The 24,350-nt window shown below is 41.0% G+C and overlaps 1 long non-coding RNA gene across 7 annotated transcripts in view; it reads right to left on the minus strand.

Moving 5' to 3' along the window:
• Nucleotides 1-24,350, minus strand: part of LOC126074890 (uncharacterized) — a 161,011-nt gene that overhangs the window by 93,426 nt on the left and 43,235 nt on the right. For 6 of the 7 annotated variants that reach the window (XR_007517047.1, XR_007517050.1, XR_007517046.1 and 3 more), the window contains exon 2: nt 21,057-21,140. The exons of the other annotated variant lie outside the window; for it this stretch is intronic. This is a non-coding gene — a long non-coding RNA (uncharacterized LOC126074890). The remainder of the gene's footprint in view (nt 1-21,056; nt 21,141-24,350) is intronic. 7 annotated transcript variants of the gene reach the window in all.

A 24,350-nucleotide genomic window follows, 5' to 3' on the forward strand; every position in this document is an offset into this window, starting at 1 on the left:
ACTATGGCTAAAGAACAATCATTCTTTCTTGAATTTGGAGGACATTAACTATTCTCACTTTATACAGTTCACTTAAAATATTACCTGATAGTTTCATAACAGCCCTTTTAATGTTAAGTTTTTTTTTTTTTTTTACATTTTTAAATGGAAATATTCAAGCACCACAAAAATGAAAAAAAATTAAAGGAAATGGTATAACGAATCACTGCATACCTATCACCTAGTTTCAAGAAGTATCTACACTCTGTCCTACTTGCTTTATCTGTACCCTTCAAACTTTCGTTGGAGTATTTTAAGTTAAATACCAGGTATAGCAGCCCCATAAATAATTCAGTTTATTTTTCTGGCAGATAAGGACTTTTAAAATATAATTGTAACACCATCACCACACTCTACACATTAAAAATAGTTCCTTAATAATTAATCATATTCGGATTTTCCTGATTGTTTAAAAATGTCTTTTTACAGTTGGTTTGTTCAAATCAGAATCCAAATAAGCTTACACATTGTATTGGTTTGTTATGTCTCTTAAGCCTTCTAAAATCTGTGTCAGTCTCTCCTCTTTTTATTCCCATGCCATTTATTTGTTGAAGAAATTGGATCATTTGTCCAGTAGGAGGTCCTTCATCCTCATGACCTTGTTTACCATGTTCTTCTATCCTCCACATTTTTGCCAACTGCTATTTAGATTTAGAGGTCTGACTGTGTTTGGGCTTAACTTTGTAGACACAAATACTCCGCAGGCAATGCTGAGTACTTCATGAGGCATCGCATCAGAACACCCATAATGACTGATGGTCCAACCTTAGTGGTGTGGAGATAGAACAGTGGGTTCAGTTGTCAGCCCATTGCCCATCAGTGTCTCACCTCATGATTTTAGCTGGCTGATTGTTGGTTAGATCCATTATTTCATTAGAGTTCAAAATGGTCATTTTTCAAACTCTATCATTCCTTTTGCATTTACCAGGAGTAATTCTCTAAAGAAGAAATGCTGATAACTCCAATTACTTGGTTATATTGAAATATAGTCCTTGCAAGAACAGCAAGATAAATACTTTATGCTTTTCTTAAGTGAATAAGATGATGTCTTAACAACTTCCAAAGGTGATCAAAAAGTTTTCTCTTTACAGTAGTGTCATTATGACACATGGATTTTTGTGTATTTGAACTGTTTCAGTCCTTTGCAGTTATTATTCTTTTTTTGGTATGCAAATTATATGATCTTGGCCGGTAAGAACCCCTTCAATTTGCCTCCTATTTCCTCTGCTCCCAAGTCCTTTGGGCTCTATTCCAGCAGACTTTAATAATAACTTAAGATGTACCAAGTTCCAGTTGTACATTTCTTGCCCCAGACCTGGAATCAATCATTTCTCTTCTGAGTAAGTGTCTCAGTTATCCAGTGCTGTTATAAGAGAAGTACCATAAATGGGTGACTTTAACAAACAGAAATTTATTTTCTCACAGGAGGCTGGAGTCTGAATTCAGGGTGCCAAGCTCTAGGGGAAGGCTTTCTGTCTGTGTTGGCTCTAGAGGAAGGTCCTTGCCTCTGAGCTTCTGTTCCTGGGCAATCTTCACGTGGCTTGGCATCTCTCTTCCCCTATCTCTGCTTCTCTTGCTTGCTTGTTTAATCTCTTTTATATCTCAAAAGAGATTGATTTAAGACACACCCTACACTAACCCTGTTTTGGTTAGTAGCCAAGCTCTTAACTACTTCACCACCGGGGATCCAAAGCAGTTAGGATTTACACCGCATATTTTGGGGGGGACACAATTCAGTCCATACAGCGAGAAATGATTTTTAGTGTTCACAACCGGAGCTCTAGGGATGCTCAATGCTGCTGTGCTGTTCTTTCCTTTGCAGTCCTTCTTAAGAGGAAAATCTTGGTTTCTAATAACACTAGTATATTTACTCACTTGTTTTATCCTATAATTTATATATAATAGTTTCAAAATAACAATACCAACGGTAATGCTGACAATAAGACTACTGAACACAGTTTAAGATTTCTTTTTGGTTGTTTTTAGCTTTTGGATGTATTAAAGTAGAATATATGATCAAATATTGCATGTTAGTTACCTAGTGCTGCTACAACAGAAATACCACAAGTGGATGGTGTTAACAAAGAGAAATGTATTCTCTCACAGTCTAGGAGGCAAGAAGTCCGAACTCCTGTTGCCAGCTCCAGGATAAGGCTTTCTGTCTCTGTCGGCTCTGGGAGAAGGTCCTTGTCATCAGTCTTTCCCAGTCAAGGAGCTTCTCACTACAGGCAGGGATCCCCGGGTCGAAAGGCTGCGCTATTCTCCTGGCTCTTGTTTCTTGGTGGTATAAAATCCCCCTATTCATAAGGTTTTCACTGGCTAATTCTTTTCAGAAGTAAACTGCTGGGTCTTCCTTCCTAGTCTGTCCTAGAGTGGAAGCTCAGCTGAAATCTGTCCTCAATGGGTGACCCTGCTGGCATCTGAATACCTGTGGCATAGCTTCCAGCATCAGAGCAACACGCAAGCCTGCACAGTATGACAAACTGAAACTTAATTGTGCTCATGAGGAACATGTATATAGATGAAGAGGCAGTTGTTCAGACAGAACAAGGGGATACTGAGTGGTTTAAAGTCAGGAAAGGTGTGTGTCAGGGTTGTATCCTTTCACCCTACCTATTCAATCTGTATGCTGACCAAATAATCCGAGAAGCTGGACTATATGAAGAAGAACAGGGAATCAGGACAGGAGGAAGACTCATTAACAACCTGCATTATGCAGATAACACAACCTTGCTTGCTGAATGTGAAGAGGACCCAAGCCACTTATTAATGAGGATCAAAGACCACAGCCTTCAGCATGGATTACATCTCAACATAAAGAAAACAAAAACCCTCATGATTAGACTGATAAGCAACATCATGATAAACGGAGAAAAGATTGAAGTTGTCAAGGATTTCATTTTATTTGGATCCACGGTCAACACCCATGGAAGCAGCAGTCAAGAAATCAAAAGATGCATTGCATTGGGCAAATCTGCTGCAAAGGACCTCTTTCAAGTGTTCAGAAAGCAAAGATGTCGCCTTGAAGACTAAGGTGCACCTGACCCAAGCCATGGTATTTTCAATTGCATCATATGCATGTGAAAGCTGGGCAATGAATAAGGTAGACCAAAGAAGAGTTGACGCCTTTGGATTGTGGTATTGGCGAAGAATATTAAATATACCATGGACTGCCAAAAGAATGAACAAATTTGTGTTGGAAGAAGTACAACCAGATCGTACCTTAGAAGCAAGGATGGCGAAACTGCATCTTACATGCTTTGGACATATTGTCAGGAGGAATCAGTCCCTGGAGAAGGACATCATGCGTGGCAAAGTAAAGGGTCAGGGGAAAAGAGGAAGACCCACAATGAGGTGGATCGACACAGTGGCTGCAACAATGGGCTCAAGCACAACAACAATTTTAAGGATGGTGCAGGACTGGGCAGTGTTTCGTTCTGTTGTGCATAGGGTCACTATGAGTTAGAACCAACTCAATGGCACCTAACATCAACAACAACATAAGATCCCCTGTTTCTCTGCTCACTTCTCTCTTTTATATCTCAAAAGAGATTGACTTAAAACACAATCTTGTAGATTGAGTCCAGCTTCACTAACATAACTGACTCTAATCCTACCTTATTAGCATCATAGAGGTAGGATTTATAACACATAGGAAAATTGCATCAGATGACAAAATGGCAGACAATCACACAATACTGGCAATCATGGACTAGCCAAGTTGACACATATTTTGGGGGGTGGACACAATTCAGTCCATAACATTGTGTTTTAAAGTTTCTTGAAAAATGGCTATGCCATCAACTTGCTGGAGTTACTTATTTTAGGTGGGCTTTAAAAAAAAAAAAATTTTTTTTTTTTATTGAGACTTTTAAAAATTATATATATATATATATATATTTAATTATGTAAAATAGTTACACTCTTCCAAAGTCAAAATATTGAGTTCTACCTGGCAACCCTTCTCACTCATGCCTGTCATCTCCCTCTTCCATAAGAAATAATTTTAAAATATTGTTTTATTATTCTAGTTTACAAAAATAAAAGCAATTATATAGGTGCATCTGTCCTCTTTTCCTTACACAAAAGTAGCACACTATATACATTCTTTTGTGCTGTTTTTTGTTTTTGTTTCTTTTTTACTTAGCAATGTATTCTAGAGTTCACTTGGTGGCAATATATGGAGGTAAGGTCGCCATGAGTCGGAATTGACTGGACAGCAACGAGTTTGGTTTTTGTTTTTCCTTTTAACAACTACTACATAGCACTCTATTTTAAGAATGTGTCATAGTTTATTCACATCCCCTATTGATGCGTATTGAATATTTCCAGACTTCAGGTATTATGAATTGTTCTGCAATGAATATAAATGTCATTTTATAGTTATGCCAGTATATCTTTGGGACATATTTCTAGAAATGGGTTGTTAGGTCAAACAATAAATGCATCTGTGATTTTTATAGATATTGCAATTTCCCTGCATAAGGGCTGCATTCTTTTGCTTTCCCTCCAGCAATGTATCAAGTGACTATTTCCTCAGTCCTGCCAATAAAATATGTTGCCAGGCTTTTGTAATTTTGCCAATTTGAGAGGTGAAAAAGTGTTATCTCTGTATAATTTTAATTTGCATTTCTCTTATTATGAGCAAGGCTGAGCATCTTTTATAATTTCAAGGGAAAAATACATTTCTTTTTTTCTGTGAACTGTTTATATCTTTGTTACTTTTCTATCGGGTTGTAGGTCTTATCAATTTTTAGAAACTCTGTGTGTTAGGGATATTAGCCCTTTTCTGTAATATAAGTTACAAATATTTTTCATGGTTGGTCTTTTGCCACTATGTAGTTTCCTTGTTGTTGCTATTTTGTGGATTTATTACTGCGCGAAGTTTTTTTTTGCTCTGTTTTTTGTTCTTTGTTATGGTCAAACATATTTATCTTTTATCTTATTGCTACTTGGTGTTAAGTATAGCTAGGAAGGTTTTCTTAACTCAGGGATTACAAAGGAATTCACCCATGAATGATCCACTTGGAATTTATCCTAATGCATAGCATGAGGAAAGATCTGAATTTCCTATATTTCCAAATGGCTATCTGGTTATCCATATATTGTTGTTAGTTGCTGTCGAGTCAATTCCAACCCATGGAGACCCCACATGTTCAGAGTAGAATTGCTCCATAGGGTTTTCAAGGCTGTGACCTTTGAGAAGCGGCACTCCAGGCCTGACTTCCGAGGCACCTCTGTGTGGGTTTAGAACAGTCAACCTTTTGGCTAATAGTCAAACACTTACCATTTACACCACCCAAAAACTCCATCCGTATATTAAATGTCCTTATTTTTCCTCCATTGGTTTGAGATTCTACCTTTATCATATACTGAATTTCCATGTACAAGTGTGTCTATTGCTGGATTTTCTCTCTGGTTCCATTGATCTACATCGGTGTCAACTGTTACTCTTATCAAACAAAAAAACCGGAACCCATTGCAGCTGAGTCAATTCCAACTCAATGTGTGTGACCCTATAGGACAGAATAGAACTGCCCCATAGGGTAAAATATATTTTCATATATTTTAGAACTAGTCCTCACTCCCTCCCTCTTCTTTTTTCGTTGTTTGTTTATCCTTCCAAATAGGCTTTAAAATCCATTTGCCTACCTCCAGAAAACAAATATCTAGCGATATTTTTCTTTGGATCAAATTAAATATCTAAGTGGACACAGGGAGAATTGACAGCTGCTGGGCCTTGCTGTGCAAAAGCATAGTGTGTCCCACTATTTATTCCAGTTTACTTTTGTGACTTTCAAGAGGGTTTTATAGTTTTTGTCATGTAAAATTTGTACCTTTCTTGGTCAGTTTAAGCCTAGATATTTTGTATTTTCACTACTTCAAATGGGATTTATTTCTGTTGTTTTCTCTAACTAGTTATCATTTATATGTTTATATGAATGAGTAATTTTTATAGGTGAATTTTATATACTGCCTCTGAACTCAAATTTTAGTTTTAGAAAGCTTCTGGGGGAATTCTGGGATTACTTTGGGTTTTCCAGAAATATAATCATATCATTTGCAAAGAGGGATAGTTTTACATCTTCCTTTCCAATTCTTATTCCCCTGATTGCTTTCTTTTGTCCAATTGCCTTAGCGAATGCCTCCAATGCAGGATTAAACAGTAATGGAGAAAGTGGTCATTGTCTTGTTCCTGACTTAGCAGAGAAATCTCTAGGGTTTCTCCACTGGTTGGCAGGCTTTGGGCTGAGGTATATATATTTTATCATGTGACTTGTCTTCTTAGCTCTGTTCATTTGATGAATTAAACTAATTCACACCAAAAATTTTTAGTCCTGTGGAAACAGCCACCTCTGAGTGTAAATCCCCTTGTCTTCCTTTGGCAGGAAGAGAAACTAAGAGGGAGGAGGCTGCCTGAGCTCTTCAGTATCGTCAATCACCCTGATTCTTTGCTGAGTTTCTGGCTCATTTCCTAGGTACGTAAGCAAAGAGTGAATCGTCTGACTAAATACACGTCTATTTTTACGACTCTTTGTGGAACAGCATCTCCCCCACGGGGGCCCCACTCTCCTTCTGGCACCTGTCCAATCAGATTCCACTTCTGAAAAGTAGTGGCTTAAAATCCCCATCTTAGGAGACCTGTAACAAGTTAAAATGCTCCTCAGTCGGCACCTCAGTCAGCATTATGTTAAGGCCCATTTCTCACTGGATCGCACAGACCCAGAACACACAAGCATATCCAAATTAAATGCAGACATGTTTCAGCTTGGGAACGCAATCCAATTCTAGAGGTGAGAGATCAGCTTTATTAACCAAGCCACCCACTATCCCAGGAAGACGGCAGGAATTAAAACCAGACTTTCCTGATGTTACAAATTTGATTCCTGTCAGCGGTGGCAATCATTCTCTGAGCAACTGAACTTCTTGTTATTTTCGAAGTCCCCAGTGTCACAGGCAAGGAGAACCGAGTCCAACCAAGTGTCCCAAATTCTCTCCCAGGTGAGAAAATGAAAATAAAAGACAGTATTCCCATGTCCAAGAGGTTTTTTTTTTTTTTTTTTCCTCCTTCATTGTTAGAGAAAAAGGCTTCTGAAGGAATTCTAAAAGGAGAAGGTGGTGTTACCATGTGGGACACTCCATCCCCAATCACTTAGCTTCTCAGGACACCTACTGAGGGCAGATCCTATTGGCACTAGGCCTTCTGCCTTTTAATTCTCATCAAGACAGAAGTGGCGATTAAAAGATCAGACATGGGCTAGGTGCTTCCCTTATTTATGCCATGAATGAAGATTACTTTTGTGCAACGGATAACCAGCCTTGCAAATATCCTTCCCCTTCCCCAGGCAAGTGCGCACGCATGCACGCACGCACACATACACACACACATCCCTAGAGCTGAGGCATGTATGAGATGAGGTGACATCAGACTGAAGCCGACCCTGAACTTCTTCCATATCCTTTGTCAAATAAAGCTCCTCCCTTTAATTGGTTCTCTCTGTATCTTAGGTTTAGGAGGGTCCCCAAAAATGTCCTGGTTTAGCTATTCCCATGCCCAAAGTTACGGTCTTTGGAGTGAGTAATTGAAGGAACAAAAGATAGAATTACCCAAGTTTCATAAGTTACCATATCACTAACTAGCTTCACAAAGCCAGAGGCTTACCCCACCATCATCATGCCCATGTCTACCACCCCCCACCTCTACCATCTCCATCTCTACCACCAAGATCTTCTTCTTATCTAGTTGTCAAGGAAGCCATGGGTCGGGAATGGGACCAGAAAGGATTCTGCCTATTCAGTAAGGAAACAAATTATGGTTTAGGCACCAAACTTCAATGGATTCTCCAAGGAATCCCATCTAAATGATCTTACCTTTGGGAATGCTTCCATTTCTAGTATTAACATAATTCCTTATTTGAAACTTCTCCACGAATGAAAAGCCAAATTTAAACACAAAGCAGAAGGTTCTTAAGCTCTGGTCAGCCAGAATTTAGGGTTCACTCAATTTCATGACTTACAAGCTTCATCCTCCAAAACACAACCCAATGGACTGACGGGACTCAGGGACATTCTCTGCGTGTGCTCCCCTTCTCAGCCTTTTGTACGATTAGATCACATTGTCCCAGTTCTCAGCGGCATCCAACATGGGGAATACTGTCTACTAAGCACAAAGGAAACCAGGCTCTTTCCTAAGAAGAGCAACAGCCAGAGCAATTCCCAGGGAAAGTGACAGAATAGGTTCGCTGAGTCCTCTGAAGATATTATTCCAAAGGGGCCGGATTTCTGGTGATAACTACTTTAAGCTTAGATTAGAGGGCAGTAGTCATGTTGGGGCTGGGATGAAATCAGTAAGTCCCCATATCTTTTAGTTTGAAGAAAGAGCATAATAACTCGTTAACACATGCGTTCTGTAGCCAGTCAGGTTTACCATCCCAGCTCTGCCACTCACTAGCTGGGTAACCCACTGCAAGTTACTTAATTCTCTGTGCATCATTTTTCTCATCTATAAAACAGGGATAATAATAGTATTTACTCATGCTATGAAGACAGCAGAAGAGAGTTAATATACACAAAACTCTTAGGATGGTGCCTGGCACAGAGTAGCTGCTAAATAAATATCTCAGATTTGGACCACTGAATAAAAGGGAACATTTTAAAATACACTTTCAACTTTCAGCATCTTATTTCTCAAATCATTTGAGGGGAAAGTGGAATAAAATCAATATATCCTTAGAATATATCATAGAGGAGGAAAGAAAAGGGGAAATGCTGAGTAAACGAAATGTAGGGAAAGTTGTAAAGATTACATTAGAGCTTCCCAGTTTATAACATGGGGCAGAGGAGTGTTGGAAGTTAAGAAAAACTGGGAAATAAAACCTTTAATGCCCCTTCTCCATGCAGGAGCTGTTTGTTTTTTCTGTTTTGTTCGCTTCTGTGCCCCAGTGCTACAAACAGTGCCAGATATCATGCGCAATAAATATCTGTTGAATCGGTGACTGCACTCCTGACAATTCTCCCCTATGGTTCCAGTTCTCTCATGATCCCTTTCCACTTCAGGAAGGTGTGGTGAACCAAACAGTGAGCATGGATCAAGGGTGATGAGGGATGGAGCCATAACAGCCGTTTCCTCCAGCACTCAGGCAAACCCACCAGCATCTTGCACCTGGATTCTGCAACAGCCTCCTAACCATTCCCTCTGTATGCACACTTGCTCCTGCCAGCACGTTCTTCACACAGCAGCCAAGGCCATCTGTTAAAAATCTGTCTGCTCTTCTCACAGTCACATCACTATTTAAAACCCTCAGGGGCTACCCAATGTTATTAGCAGAAAACCCCAAATCTTTAAACTAAGGCCCTTCCTATCTACCTCTCCCACTTTACTGCCTAATTCACTTTCTCTCAGGGCCCCTGCTGGGCCAAGACATATTCAACCTTAGGGCTACTCCATGGCTGTCCGCTCTGCCTAGAACACATTTCCCCCCCTCTACTCTAGCTAATTGCTGTTAGACTTAAATGTCTCTTCCAGAGGGAAGCCTACTATGATCCAACAACTTTCTAGGTTAGGCCTCCTATTTTATACTCTCATTTATACTGTACATTTTTACTGTAACACGTATTCCATGGTACCATAACAAAATGCCACAAGGTGTGTGGCTTTAAAGGATAGAAATTTATTGTCTCACAGCCCTTGAGGCTAGAAGTCCCAGTTAAGGGCGTCGGCAGCAGGGCCATGCTGTCTCTGCTCTAAGGGAAGAAACTTCCTTGTCTCCTCCAGCTTCTGGTAGCCCCAGGCGTTTCTTGGCTTGTAGATGTGTCTTCATGTGGCGTCGTCTGTCTTCATATGGCATCTTCTCTTCTCTTGTGTGCCTTTTTTTTCCATATCTGGTATCTGTTCCCTTTTTATAAAACACCACTCAGAAGGGATTGGGACTCACCCATTAACCTTATTATCGACCTTATTAACATAATTGATAAGATCTTCAAAAAAAAGGCCCTATTTCCCCAAACAAAGCCACATCCACAGGGACTGTTATTAAGACTTCACCGTATCTTCTGGGATGATGCAATTCAATCCATAATACACGGTAAATAATGACTTATGTAATGTTGTTGTTGTTAGGTGCCGTCAAGTCGGTTCTGACTCATTAGCGACCCTATGCACAACAGAACGAAACACTGCCCGGTCCTTCTCCATCCTTATAATCGTTGTTATGCTTGAGCTCATTGTTGTAGCCACTGTATCAATCCACCTCGTTGAGGGTCTTCTTCTTTTCCGCTGACCCTGTACTCTGCCAAGCATGATGTCCTTCTCCAGGGACTTATGTAATAGCAAGTCTGAAGTGGCTTCCCCTCCTGGTATAAGCTCCACAGACAAGGACCATGTCTGTCTAGTTTCGTGTTATATCTCCAGTACTTAGGACAGAGCCAGCCATATGGTAGGTATACAATCAATGTCTGCTGAATGAACAGGGAATGAATGAATGCATGTGGCTGGCAACCCCGAAGGCTTTTCACATTCAGAAAGTTAAGAGTGGGAAAATGTGATATCTTTAGATCTAATTCACTCAGTTAATTAACTCAACTATCTGGTAGATATAAATAATGATATGATGTTTACCTATTTATTCACTCATTTATGAGATGTAAGCATTGCTGTGGGATCCCTATAACCTTATTTCACCTATGGGTGACTGTCGGTGGATTCACAGTAGGGAACTGGTGTTGATGGTTGAGCAAACTGGATGGCCATTCATACATTCACTATGCTTCAGGTTTGCAGTGGCTTGAAAAGCACAAGGAGAATTTGTCCTGATAATTATCGTATTTTTTTCTATATCAAATACATACTTACAGAAAGGAACTGATATCAAGATTCAATGTTATGTAATGAATGTCACTGAATTAAAAAAAAAAATTCTGAATTATACGTGTAAAAATTGTTGAACTGGCAAACGTTTTGTTATGTATATTTTACCATAATTTTAAAAAAAAAGGATTCAATGTTTTTCAAAGCCAGTTTCCAAGTGGAAGGCCCACATTGTTTAGAAATGTGGCGTTACTTATGCCAGTCATGGAGAATAAGTCTTCAACTCTGCAGTGAAGAAATCTAAATGTTAACAATTTTGGTGTCTAGACCTGAGTATGAGGTGTTTGTGTGGGTGGACAAAGGGACACATTTAGGGAAGTGTCCTGCCCAGGGCCAGCCTCAGGAGGCTGTGTAAGGTGTAGTGAGGGTATCCTTCTGCCTATTCCTCGTACGCTGTGGCCAAGATGACTAGGGAAACATACCACACATTGTTAGCTGCTGTCATCATGGTGGCTGCCTGCACAAAGGGACAAAAAGCTGCTGGGTCCTGCACCATCCCCATAATTCTTTTTGGATCAGACCATTGTGATCCACTGGGTTTTCACTGGCTGACCTTCGATCATCAGGCTCTCTTCTTCCATCTTAGTCTGGAAGTTCCGCTGAAATTTATTCAGCATCACAGCAACATGCAAGCTTCCACTGACAGACAGGTGTTGGCTGTGCATGAGGTACGTTGCCCGGGAATCGAACCCACGTCCCCCACACAGAAGGTGGGAATTCTACCACTGAACCACCAATGCCCCAAAATGTACCACATAGACAACCTCTATGCAGGATTAGAGAGAACACAGAGTCATCCTCTCCTGATTGAGTTGAGCAATATTCATTGCTATGGTATTCTTGTATTGATTTTTATTCAGTATGGTAATCCACCAGGCTCTCCTTGGAAACTCTATGGGGCAGTTCTATTCTGTCCTATAGGGTCGCTATGAGTTAGGAATCGACTCGACAGCAGTGTGTTTGGGTTTATGGTAACAAAGCAAACATTCAAATTGGGCTTTACCCCTCCGGCTTTGTTTCTCTGTGCTTTGCTCAGCCTGAGAGTCTCCATCTTGCAGCAGAAGGAGCATGAGCCCAGCTTTGCCATCCTTGTGCCTTAGCCTTCATTTTCGCATGTGAAAAATGAAGGTTGGAGATTATACAATCTTGTCGGTGACTGTTTCAATTCAGTCAAAACAGGCACACTGGCTGGAGAGGCAGTTTTAAGAACCAGTCTCTGAAATGGCGGATTAAATTCCAATTGCCAGGGAAAGCCCCACACTGCAGGGAAGGTGGCAGGCCTATTTTGCTACAACAAAATAACCAAAAACCAAAGCCATTGATTTGGACTCATAAGCAGGTATTCAATTTCGCCTGTCTCTCTCTCACTGTAGCTTCATTCTTCGTGGTGTCGTGTTAATAGTTTTTGTGTTTACTTCCCTAGGAGCTCATTTGCTCTGGCAAGGAGTTTTTTAACTGTTCATACAAGACTCCCATGAGAATACATCCTACCATTTCCCGAATCTTGGCAGAAAATATTATTTTCAAAGAATAGGTACCTATTTATGTATTAAAAAACCAAACAGTTGCCGTGGAGCCCATTCCCACTCATGACCATCCCGTGTGTGTCAGAATAGAGCTGTGCTCCATAGGGCTTTCAACGGCTGATTTTTGGGAGGTAGATCACCAGGCCTTTCTTCCAAGTCACCTCTGGGTGGACTCCAACCTCTAACCTTTCTGTTAGCAGCTGAGCACATTAACCATTTGCAACACTCAGGGACATACTTATTCACAACAAATTAGAACGCTAAGGAAGTTCAAATGCTCAGGGTTTTTTTTTTTTTCCTCCTGAATTCTACTTTTATAAAAACAAAAGAGAAAGGGTAAGTGAACAGCTTGCTAAGGGGGATAAATCTCACAATTCTGAAATCTGCAATCACACGGGCCTAATGCAGACTTGGCAATTTCCTGTGCTTTCTTCATCTACAGAGAGGTTCCTAAAGCTGCCCCTGGGCACTGCGGAAATGTAAGGGCCTTCTGCTAAACAAAAGGTCAGCAGTTCGAATCCACCAGCTGCTCCCTGGGAACCCTATGGGACAGTTCTACTCTGTCCTGTAGGGTCGCTGTGAGTCGAAATCGACTTGATGGCAACAAGTTTGGTTTTATTTTGGTTTCTGAGTCATTAGGTAAGAAAAAAACAAAAGGCAGTTTTTCACAGAAGTTATAAAGCAATTCATTTACTTGTAATTTGTTATGAATTGCTAAATGCTATATGGTATATATAGGAATTCTCAATTAAATAAATCATTTGAGTAACCATGGCATTCTGTTTCCTGACCGTTTTATAGAAACAGAGGTTTGTCTGTCTGTAGAGAGCAAGCTATGCATGGAGAAAAGACGGAGCAAAATTACTGATTTAATTTATACAGAAGGATTACATCTCCAAGTGTGATGTCCATCCAAACAATCTGTAATTTTAGCCATCCAATACCTTTAAGTTCTGACAGAGGTAGAAGAGCTTAGTTCTTACATTTCGTCAATAAAATTGGCCTTGATGTTCTAGAATAAAGTTTCTACAAATTTAATATATTGCTCCTGAAATAGCCTATTAAAAATTGATGACTTGTTCTAATCTGCTATACTTTCTGGAGGGGTTGTGATTGTGATCAGTGGAGCAAAGGTCAGTAAGAATGAATGGCATCTGTTCTCAAGGCATCTATGAGAAAGTTTGCAAAGCCAGATAAGAATTTAATACAGGAATTTTTTTGTCTGCCTAAATCAAATTTAGATGCCCCAATACTTCCTGGAATTTATGCTGTAGATAGCAATCGGCAGGTGGCTTATAAATGAGTCATGTGTCTTAGAAAGGAGTTTCTGAAAGACGAAAATTATTTCTTCTCTTTTTTTCCTGATGGCTCAAAGGTTCTTATCAAAGACATGCTTCTAGACAAAATCATTTCATATGTCCTCTTGATCTGAGGGTCAAGAACTCAGTAGGACACAACCAGGCAATTCTTCAGCCACACGTGGCATTGATGAGGGACACTTAGCGGTATTCAGCTGGCAAAATGGGCTGGGCTGGAGAGTCCAGATGGCTTTGCGAATTTGCTCAGGACCTTAACTAGGAACTCAAGAGAGCCGGGCTCAGCTGGGGCCCTCTCCCTCTTCACAGAGCATCAAAGCTTCTCCACAGTGTCGCTCCAACAGAGTCGGTGGACTTCGTACATGACAGCTCAGGCTGCACGGGTGACCGCTTCAAGAAACTAGAAGCTGCCAGTCTTTTAAGCCCTGGCCCGAAAATTGTCATAGTGTCACTTCTGCTGGATTCTCTTTGTCAATGTCGTTACAGAGCCTGCCCAGATTCAAAATGAGGAACAGGGACCAGACCTCTCATTAAGAGGTGAAGCAAGGAATTTGCAGCCATCTTTAACCTGCCCCAGAAGGAATGGAGGAACAACATCCAGAATTAGAGTCTGAAGATCTCTTCCGGCAACCAAAGAGCAGTATTGCAAGGGCCATCCGGCAGCAAAAGCCCCCAAGTAAGTAATTTTTTATTCTGCCTCACACGCAGCCACCACCTGTCTGTCAGTGGAGGCTTACGTGCTGTTAGGGTGCAACTTCCAGGCTAAAACAGACCAGGAAGAAAGGCCTAGTGACCTACTTCTGAAAATCAGTCAGTGAAAACCCTACGAATCACAGCGGTCTGATGCACAACCAATTACGCAGGTGGCACAGGACCAGGCAGCGTTTCATTCTGTTGTACATGGGGTGGCCGTGAGTCGGGGGCTGACTCAACAGCAGCTCAAGAACAACTTCTATTTACTGTACGATTACTTAAACAGCTCTTTCATCTGGCAAAAACTGGACAGACACCGAACCCCCAAATGCAGCCTATGAAGAGAAACCTCATGTCCGATATCCTGATACTCTTTTCCATTTGGAAAAAAAGAAGAACTTATCTTTGATGAGAGGGTATTTCTCTCATCTTTGAATACCGCTTCCTTAGTTATATCAAAAATGCTCACAAAATTCATTGAAAAGATTCCATTTCCCTGTGCATGCATGCTGGATCCAAGATGAAACTGTCTAGTTCACCTACTGTGCCAATTGCCTTTAAGCTGAGGCCAGTTTTCCATTCTGTGTACAAAGGAAAAGGAACTAACCCATAATTTGTAGCTCTCCCACCCACAGTTGGAAGGCCCCTTGATATATTATTGTTGTATCAACCACGCTGCCAAGGCATGAAATGGTGAATTAGGACTCGAGTTTCAATTTAACGTCGCTACTTCCTGCCTCCTCTCTTTCACTTTGACACTCTTCCAATGTTTGTGACTATAACATAGGGTGTGTCTTTGAGTATTTCCTTTTTTTAAATTCCAGCATAACTCCAGGCCTAGAAAGAACAATTTCACGTAAACTAATCAAGTCAGAAGAGAAGTCACTTTTCGATTCTGCGTCATAAACTTAGCAGGACCCTTTGGTGAGTGATCCTCTGTTCAGAGGCCTGTCTTCAGAATGCTGTCCTCTAAACATGTGGTGGGCCTTGGGGCCCCAGAAAACTCATGAATTAATAATATTGTGAAAGGAGTCCTCTCCTATAGTCACCTCCTAAGACTTTAAGGGTTTTCAGATCATTAAATATTTGACCAAAAATAAAAATAAAAATTGGGGTCGGGGAGTAGAGGAGAGAGAAGGAGCAAAGAAAATAACCAAAAATGTGAGGAGCCATCCCTGTCGTTTGCATATAAATCACACACATCACACTTTGACCACTTTCCACATTGTTGAAAGCCCTCTTTCTCCGCCCGTTTACCATCGCCTTCTGGATGCATCGCTCCCTGCTTTCTTAACCACTCTATTACTCTCTGAAGTCAAGAAAAAAATATTACCTGGTTTACAAAAATTTGATGAACACACACCTTTTAGGAGCACATCCATGGCAAAAGCAAGGTCCACTCTGATTGTGAGTGTGTGTCAGTGTGTGTCTTTACGTTTAGGGCTCTGCAAAGGATCAATCAGATTTCAACGTGGTTAGTCACTCGTTTCCTGGGTGAGCAATGAATCATCAAGGGAGAATTTATTTTCTGTGCAATCCTCCCAAAGGCAGGAAATCTGCAGTGACCACCACAATCGATGTCAAGTGTCCAACTGGGAGAGGCTGTATTTTAGTCTCAGGGTATATGATTTATATGAGGTATACTGATGGCCAGCTCAAAGGTAATGTGGAAACTGGGCCACATCAATCAATACCTGCCAAGTAATCAGACTGCAAAAAAAAAAAAAAAAAAATGCAGGTTTGAGTAAGAATCACAAACTCTCCTGATCACTGTAGTGAAAATTCTCACCCATATAATCAACCCACCCCTCGTATCCTCTGTGGATTGGTCCGGCTGAACAGACCAACAGAGAGAAGCTAGACTGTGCTCTGATTTGGTTGTGATTAAAATGGTTAAGAACAACCTAGATCCTGGAGAAAGCTTTAATAAATTACTTTCTGATGGAGAAAGCTTTAATGAATTCCTTTCTGGTTAGCTCTCTCCCTGTCCTCTCTGTTACTTTATCCCTTCTATATCCTCCTGGTATCATGGCTAACTGTGCAACCCCGCATTCCTTTTCTCAGTGGGGCAAAAAGCTATTGCTAACCATATTTTTCTAAGCACCAAACCAAACCTGTTGCCATCGAGTCGATTCTGACTCTTAGCGACCCTATTATAAGACAGAGCAAAACTGCCCCATAGGGTTTCCAAGGAGCAGCTGGTGGATTTGAACTGCGACCTCTTGGTTCGCAGTGGTAGCTATTAACCATTGTGCCACCAGGGCTCCTTTCTAAGCATTTGCTACTGTTGTTGTTAGGTGCTGTCGAGTCAGTTCCGACTCATAGCGACCCTTTGCACAACAGAACGAAACACTGCCCGGTCCTGCGCCATCCTTACAATCGTTATGCTTGAGCTCATTGTTGCAGCCACTGTGTCAATCCATCTAGCTGAGGGTCTTCGTCTTTTCCGCTGACCCTGTACTCTGCCAAGCATGATGTCCTTCTCCAGGGACCGATTCCTCCTGACAACATGTCCAAAGTATGTAAGATGCAATTTCGCTATCCTTGCCTCTAAGGAGCATTCTGGCCACACTTCTTCCAAGACAGATTTGTTCGTTCTTTTGGCAGTCCATGGTGTATTCAGTATTCTTCGCCAACACCACAATTCAAAAGCGTCAACTCTTCTTCGGTCTTCCTTATTTATTGTCCAGCTTTCACATGCATATGATGTGATTGAAAATACCATGGCTTGGGTCAGGCGCACCTTAGTCTTCAGGTGACATCTTTGCCCTTCAACGCTTTGATGAGGTCCTTTCCTTCCTACCATTGGCTACATGTGCACCCGTCTCCTGGTTTCTTCTTACCACGCTGCAGCTTTTCATGGTTACTTTGCTGTCTCAGCTTCCTATACCACTTTGCTAATGTTGGAGTTCCTCAAAAGCTGCATTTAAAGACCACTTTTCTCCCCCAGCAACCTCTCCCATGTCATCTATCAAACCATAAATACACAGATGACCCACAAACTTCATCTCAAGCCCAAGTCCCTACATTTTTTTTAATAATTTTTATTGAGCTTTAAGTGAACGTTTACAAATCAAGTCAGTCTGTCACATATAAGCTTATATACACCTTACTACATACTCCCACTTACTCTCCCCCTAATGAGTCAGCCTGCTCCCTCCTTCCAGTCTCTCCTTTCGTGAAAATTTTGCCAGTTTCTAACCCTCTCTACCCTCCTATCTCCCCTCCAGACAGGAGATGCCAACACAGTCTCAAGTGTCCACCTGATACAAGTAGCTCACTCTTCGTCAGCGTCTCTCCCCAACCCCTTGTCCAGTCCCTTCCATGTCTGATGAGTTGTCTTCGGGAATGGTTCCTGTCCTGGGCCAACACAAGGTTTGGGGACCATGACCTCCGGGATTCCTCTAGTCTCAGTCAGACCATTAAGTCTGGTCTTTTTATGAGAATTTGGGGTCTGCATCCCACTGATCTCCTGCTCCCAGGGGTTCTCTGTTGTGCTCCCTGTCAGGGCAGTCATCGGTTGTGGCCGGGCACCATCTCGTTCTTCTGGTCTCAGGATGATGTAAGTCTCTGGTTCATGTGGCCCTTTCCGTCTCTTGGGCCAAGTCTCTACTTTGAACCTCAGACCCTCATACCTAACTATCTACTTGGTAAATCCATTTGTATATCTCAAAGACATCTTAAACTCAAAGTGTATAAAATCAAACTCACATTTCTTCCCCCAAAACTGGTTCTCATCAGTATCATTATTCTCATCTATTTCTCTAAATGAACCCGTTTTGTAAGACAGAAACTTAGTAAAAGTCATTCTTGAAACCCTCTCCCTTACCTCCCAAATGCAAATCATCACTTGTTATTGTTATCGTTAGTTACTGGTGAGTTGATTCCAACTCATGGAGACATCATACATTACAGAGTAGATCTCCTTCATAGGGTTTTCTTGGCTATAACTTTAATGGAAGCAGATTGCTGGGCTTTTCTTCTGTGGCTTCTCTGGGCAGATTCGAACTAGCACCTTTTAGGTTAGGATTCAAGCACAAACCATTTGCTCCACCTAGGGACCTTACATCATCTTTTAGTAGGTCAAAATTTACCTCCTGAATATCTCTTGAATTTCACCACTCCTCTATTTCTACCCTAGACCCCTCATGCCAACTCATGCTCTGGTCTATTCTATCCTCCACACTTCAACCAGAATAATTTATTTGAAACTCAATCTGCTTATGTAACTCCCCTGGTTAAAACACTTCTTTAGCTTCCTGTTGGTCTTTCAGTAAGACCCTAAACCTTTAGCCTGCCTTATAGAGCTCCGTATGCCCTTGCCCTGCAACCTGGACAACTTCATTTCAGGACCTACAGGTCTTTGCTCCCTGTTATCCAGCTGCACTGGACTTGGGGCTCCTTATGCTTCTTCCCACCACAGGGCCTTTGCCTTGTTCTGGCCTCTGCTTGTAGTGCTCCTTCGCTCCACCCTGTTTGCTGGTTAACTCTTATTCATCCTGCAGATCTCTACAAATTGACTACTTCTTCAGGGGAGCTTTTCTGATTGTCCTGACTAGGCCAAGTTTCTTATTATTAGGGTGACTATATTGTTTGTTTTCTAAACCAGGACTCTTGCAAGAGTGAAATTACATACCATTAATAAGTATCCTGGGTTATAGGCATAAATTGGAACTGTCCCTGGCAATCCAGGTAGTATGGTGACCACACTTATTATGAAACTTCCATAGCACTATGTACTCTCCTACTTTAAAAAAACAGTAGCCACTGAGTCAACTTTTCAGAAGTAGATCACTAGATCTTTCTTCCAAGGTATCTATGGGTAGACTTGAACCTCCAACTTTTTGGTTAGCAGTTGAGTACACCACCAGAGGCTCCACTTCTCCTGCTAGTAGTTGTGAACTTACATATGTTTGTGTAATTCTTTGAAGTATGTCTGTTCCACCAGAACAGACTGTAAGCTTCATGAGGTCAGGAGCTGTTTAGTTTATTTTGTTTTTGGATCTCTGTTATGTTCCTAAATTTAACATAAACTAAAAACAAAAACAAAATCTGTTGCCGTCGAGTCTATTTCTACTCACAGTGACCTCATGCCTTGCACAGTACAACTGCTCCATAGGTTTTTCTTGGCTGTGATCTTTATGAAAGCTGATTGTCAGGTCTTTCTTCTGCAGCACACACCTCTGGGTGTGTTTAAACCTTTGACCTTTCAGCTGGTAGCCAAGTGCATATTGTTTGAGCCAGGGAAAATTTAACATAGTGCCTGCATACAGTAGATGCTCAAAAATTATTTCATCAGTAAATGAATAACTTTTCTTCTTCCTACATATTCATAAGATTACCTTTCCCTCTTGCCCATTTTTCTTTCTCAAATGGATTCTCAGTGACATCAATTGGAGCAAGAAAGATTTACTCATTTTTCCAGGAAGCCCATTCCACACTTCTTCATCTTGCCTGAGTGTTAATACTTTTCCTCTGGAAACAAATCCTCTTGGATCAATACATTGACAAGCAGGAAACCCAGGCAAAATAAAGACAGTGAATCTGCAACTTTATGAAAGTTTCCTTTTGCCCTGAAAGATCCTCTTTGGAGAGTGCTTTATGCTGAAGAAGCTTTCACCCTCTGCTTCCTTACACACGTGCGTTCAGAGCCGAAAGAGAGGAGGAAGAAAGGTCCCTGGAGAGCCCAGCCTCATCAGGGCAGGCCCCTCTGCTACTCTGAGATGGGTATTCACTTTCTAATAATAAGGGCCAATATTTGAATAGTGTCCTAACATCTTGCCTGTATTAACTAATTTAATTCTTTCAAGTAATATATAACATTATGAATGCAAGTAATTATCCCTATCTTACTGGGCCCAATGATGTTACGTAAATTGTCCCATAATCCTCACATCCTGGTAACCATATGTATATTAATAAGCCAATGGCCTCTGTGCATTGGACCCAGTTTATTCATTTCTTCATAACAGGCTAAGGCCTATTAGCCCAAAAAGACTGCTTGGGACCAAACTCAAATTTTTATACATCCAATTGTTTTAAAAATAAGCAAATTTTTAGGCCCTTAGAGCCTGCCTGCTTTCCATACTAATGGAACTGAGCCTATCATCTGCCTACCCTAGATAATGTAAAGTCTTCTTTAAAGATTTCAAGCTGCTGCTGCCTTTGGAGATCTCTGACCCAGAGACTCCCCACCTTGCTGCAGAGTGACAACGCCCAGGTACACATAAGTTCTCCCTTTCTCTCGTCTCTCTCCCAGGGATTCCCTGCCCTCTTCCCCTTCTGGAAAGCCTGCTTCTATGGGGCTGTCCACCTGCATGACCCAATTAATAACTCGTTAATAATAATAATTAATAGCTTGTTCTGCAACTGTACTATCTCATGATCATAACTTTTTCCTCCATCAGCCCTAAACTCCTTCCAACCATGTGTCATTATGTAGTCCCATCACACTATGTAAAAGATTTGATCTGTGTGAGTAACAGAATATGGTGGAAGTAATGTTAAAAAAAAAAAAAAATTTTTTTTGTTTTTAATGTAGAGAGGTCCACACAGCAAAGAACTCAGGTGTCTTATCAATAGCCAGCCAGCTTGCCAGCTACATGAGTGACTCACCTTGGAAGCAGGTCTCCAGCCCCAGTCCAGCCTTCAGATGACTGCAGCCCTGGTGACATCTTGACTGCAGCCTCATGACAGATTCTGAACCAGAGCCAGCCAGTTGAGCCACCCAGTTAAAAAGAAAAAAAGTTAAGCCACCCAAAATTCCTGACCTACAGAAACTGAGAAACAGTACACAGTTAGTGTTAATTTATGACACTAGGTTTTGGAGTAATTTGTTACATAGCAATAAATAATTAATACAGTGTTGCTGGGGTTCAAACCCCACCAACTAAGGGTAGAGTGCACATCATTAACCACTGTACTAAATTAACTTTCCTGCATTAAACCTTCCTCACAGGGCTGTGATGAGAGGTTTTTATTCATCAACAAATATGCATTGAGCACCAACAGTCTGGCTGGCAAAGTTCTAGACTCCTGGGAAGCATCCGTGAATAAAACATACCAATATCCCTGTCACATTCACGAGTATTAACATGAGTTAATCCATGGAAAGCACTCAAAGCAGTGTGTGGCACAAAGCAAACATTTAATACATTTAATAAATCTCAGGCAGGTTGGGGCTAGAGGATAGAGGGCATTCATAACATCATGTATTTTCTAATGAGTTAAAATACCAGTTTGTCACTCGAATCACTGTGAAGGTTAATTTTGTGTCAACTTGGCTAGGCTATGGTTCCAAGTTGTTTGGTCAAATGCTAGTCTAGTTGATGCCATAGAGTAGTTACATGTGACTATATCAGTTGGCCTTGAGTAGAGCAGACTACTGTCCATAATATAATGTAATATAATCACCTGCCATAATGCAATGTAATATAATATAATATCATATAATATCATATCATATCATATCATATCATATAATATCATATAATATCATATAATATCATATAATATAATATAATCAGTTGAGGTCATGTCAGAGTAGTGTGGATCCTAAACTTAATCACTTCTGAGTTATAAAAAGACCAGGATAGACAAAGAGACATACACCCACAGTGGAAGACAGGGACTATGTGATGGTCATCTACAACCCAAGAACTAAGGAATGCCCGGGGCTGCTGACAAGGAAGAAATCAACACAGCCAAAACCCTGATTTGGACTTATAGCTTCCAGAACTGTGAGAAAATTAATTTTTGTTCTTTAGAGTCACCCACTAGTGGTATTTCTGTTACTGCAGCACTAGGAGACTAAGACAGTCACCTAATACAGGGATTCAACTAAACTACTGGATCCTTTGCCCAGAGACTTTGCTCCTTCCTGAAAAAGCTGGGGAAGCCAGACCTTAGCAGCGAGCCACTCAGAAGGTCAACGGAACAAAAGTGTCATGACAGACCAAAGAGAGCCCTGTAGGATGCTTTGCCATCTGAAGTACACAATGAGACACACCATCATTTTAGCAAATTACTGTTTTGTTTTTATTTAAAGAAAAAAACTGCATTCTGGCTGTGAATGAATCACAGATATTAAGCTGAACCAGATTTCCCAAGTTCCATTATCTTTTCACTCAATAGCTTTGCCGAAAATAGAGCTCTTTGCTTTTACATGAATGTCTGCCAAGCTTTTAAACTCTAATCTCAAGAAATCTCACTCTAGAAGATATAGCATCTCCGTTGTAGTCCAAGAGACACAAGGCATACATGTGAGAGACTGAGAAAGCAGGTGTGTGGATATGGCATGGGAGTGAATATTTCCTACAAAATTTGGGACACACTTGCATTTATATAGACTGGAATTAACCCAAAATTATGTTCTCTGAATAGGAATCTTCATCTAGGAAACTTGAACCCTTGTGTGTTCCTTGGAATACCTTCTCTGTCTTCCTTTCTTTTTTGCTTTCTCCCTTCTTCTCCTCTCCCTGCCTTTTCTTCTTTCCCTTTCTTTCTCTTCCTTTTCCTCTTCTTTTTCTCCCCTTCTGTCTTCTTCTTATTATTCCCTTCCTCATCTCCCTCTTTCCCCTCCCTTTCCCCTTTCCCATCCTCCTCCTTCTTCTTCTTTTTCTCTTTCTCTTGGGAATCGATCACTTCTTGCTCACCACCCACTCCCAAAATCTTGTCAACTATAAGAACAGAGCAAGAATGTAGCCAGAAGTTGAAAAGATTTGTCCAAGAATATTATTGTAAAAAGTCAAAAATGTTTCTAGCCTGAAATAGTTTCACTTGTGTGCCTGTACAAAGCTCAGTGACCCACAGAAATATTTCCCTCTCTGTGTACTACCCACTGGACCAAGAAATATAGCTGTAAAATGGAAATGAAAGTGTGATCACATTTCCCTCTATAAAACTAAAAAACCAAATCCATTGACATAAGGTTGATTCCAACTCATAGTAACCCCATAGGACAGAGTAGAACTGCCCCATAGGGTTTCCAAGGAGCATCTGGTAAATCCAAACTGCCAACCATTTGGTTATCAGCCATAGCTCTTAACCACTACACCACAAGGGCTCCTTTCTCTCTAAAACCAAATCAAACCAAACCCATTGCCCTCAAGTCGATTCCGACCCATAGCTATGCTATAGGACAGAGTAGAACTGCCCCATAGAATCCAAGGAGCACCTGGTGGATTTGAACTGCCAACCTTTTGGTTAGCAGCCGTACCACTTAACCACTACACCACCAGGGTTTCTATGGCATCTTAAATAAAATTAATGGCAACATTCGAAGAAAGGAGAGAAGGAGGAGGAGGAAGAGAAGAATCTCCAGTGATGGGAGTAGTCCTGGGAGTGACTCAACTTTCTCAACCCTTGCTCCTCATATGGTGACCTAAAAGAACACCTAAGGAGGAGGTAGCCATCATGGGAACAGAACTGTGCTGAGGGCACAGCCAAACAAAACCCTTTGCTGTTGAGTTGCTTCTGACTCATAGTGACCCTGTAAGACAGAGTAGAATTGCCTCACAGGGTTTCCAAGGCTGTAAATCTTTTTTTTTTCTTCTTTTTTTATGACTTTTTTTTGTGGCTGTTGTGTTTTAGGTGAAAGTTTACGTAGCAAATTTTTTTCCCATTAAACAACTAATACACAAATTGTTTTGTGATACTGGCTGCCAGCCCTGTGATTTGTCAACACTCCCCCTTTCCATTCCAGGTTCCCTGTTTCCATTAGTCCAATTTTCCTGTCCCTTCCTGCTCTCTTGTCTTTGCTTTTGGGCTGGTCTGCCCATTAGTGTCAAATACGTGATTGAACTATGAAGCATGTCCCTTACGTGTGTTACTGTTGGCCCTATAGAGTTGTCAGCGCAGTGGTTAAGAGCTTGGCTGTTAACCAGCTGCTAACCAAAAGGCTGGCAGCTC

Source organism: Elephas maximus, chromosome 4 (genome assembly GCF_024166365.1).
Source record: "Elephas maximus indicus isolate mEleMax1 chromosome 4, mEleMax1 primary haplotype, whole genome shotgun sequence".
Taxonomy (NCBI): domain Eukaryota; kingdom Metazoa; phylum Chordata; class Mammalia; order Proboscidea; family Elephantidae; genus Elephas; species Elephas maximus.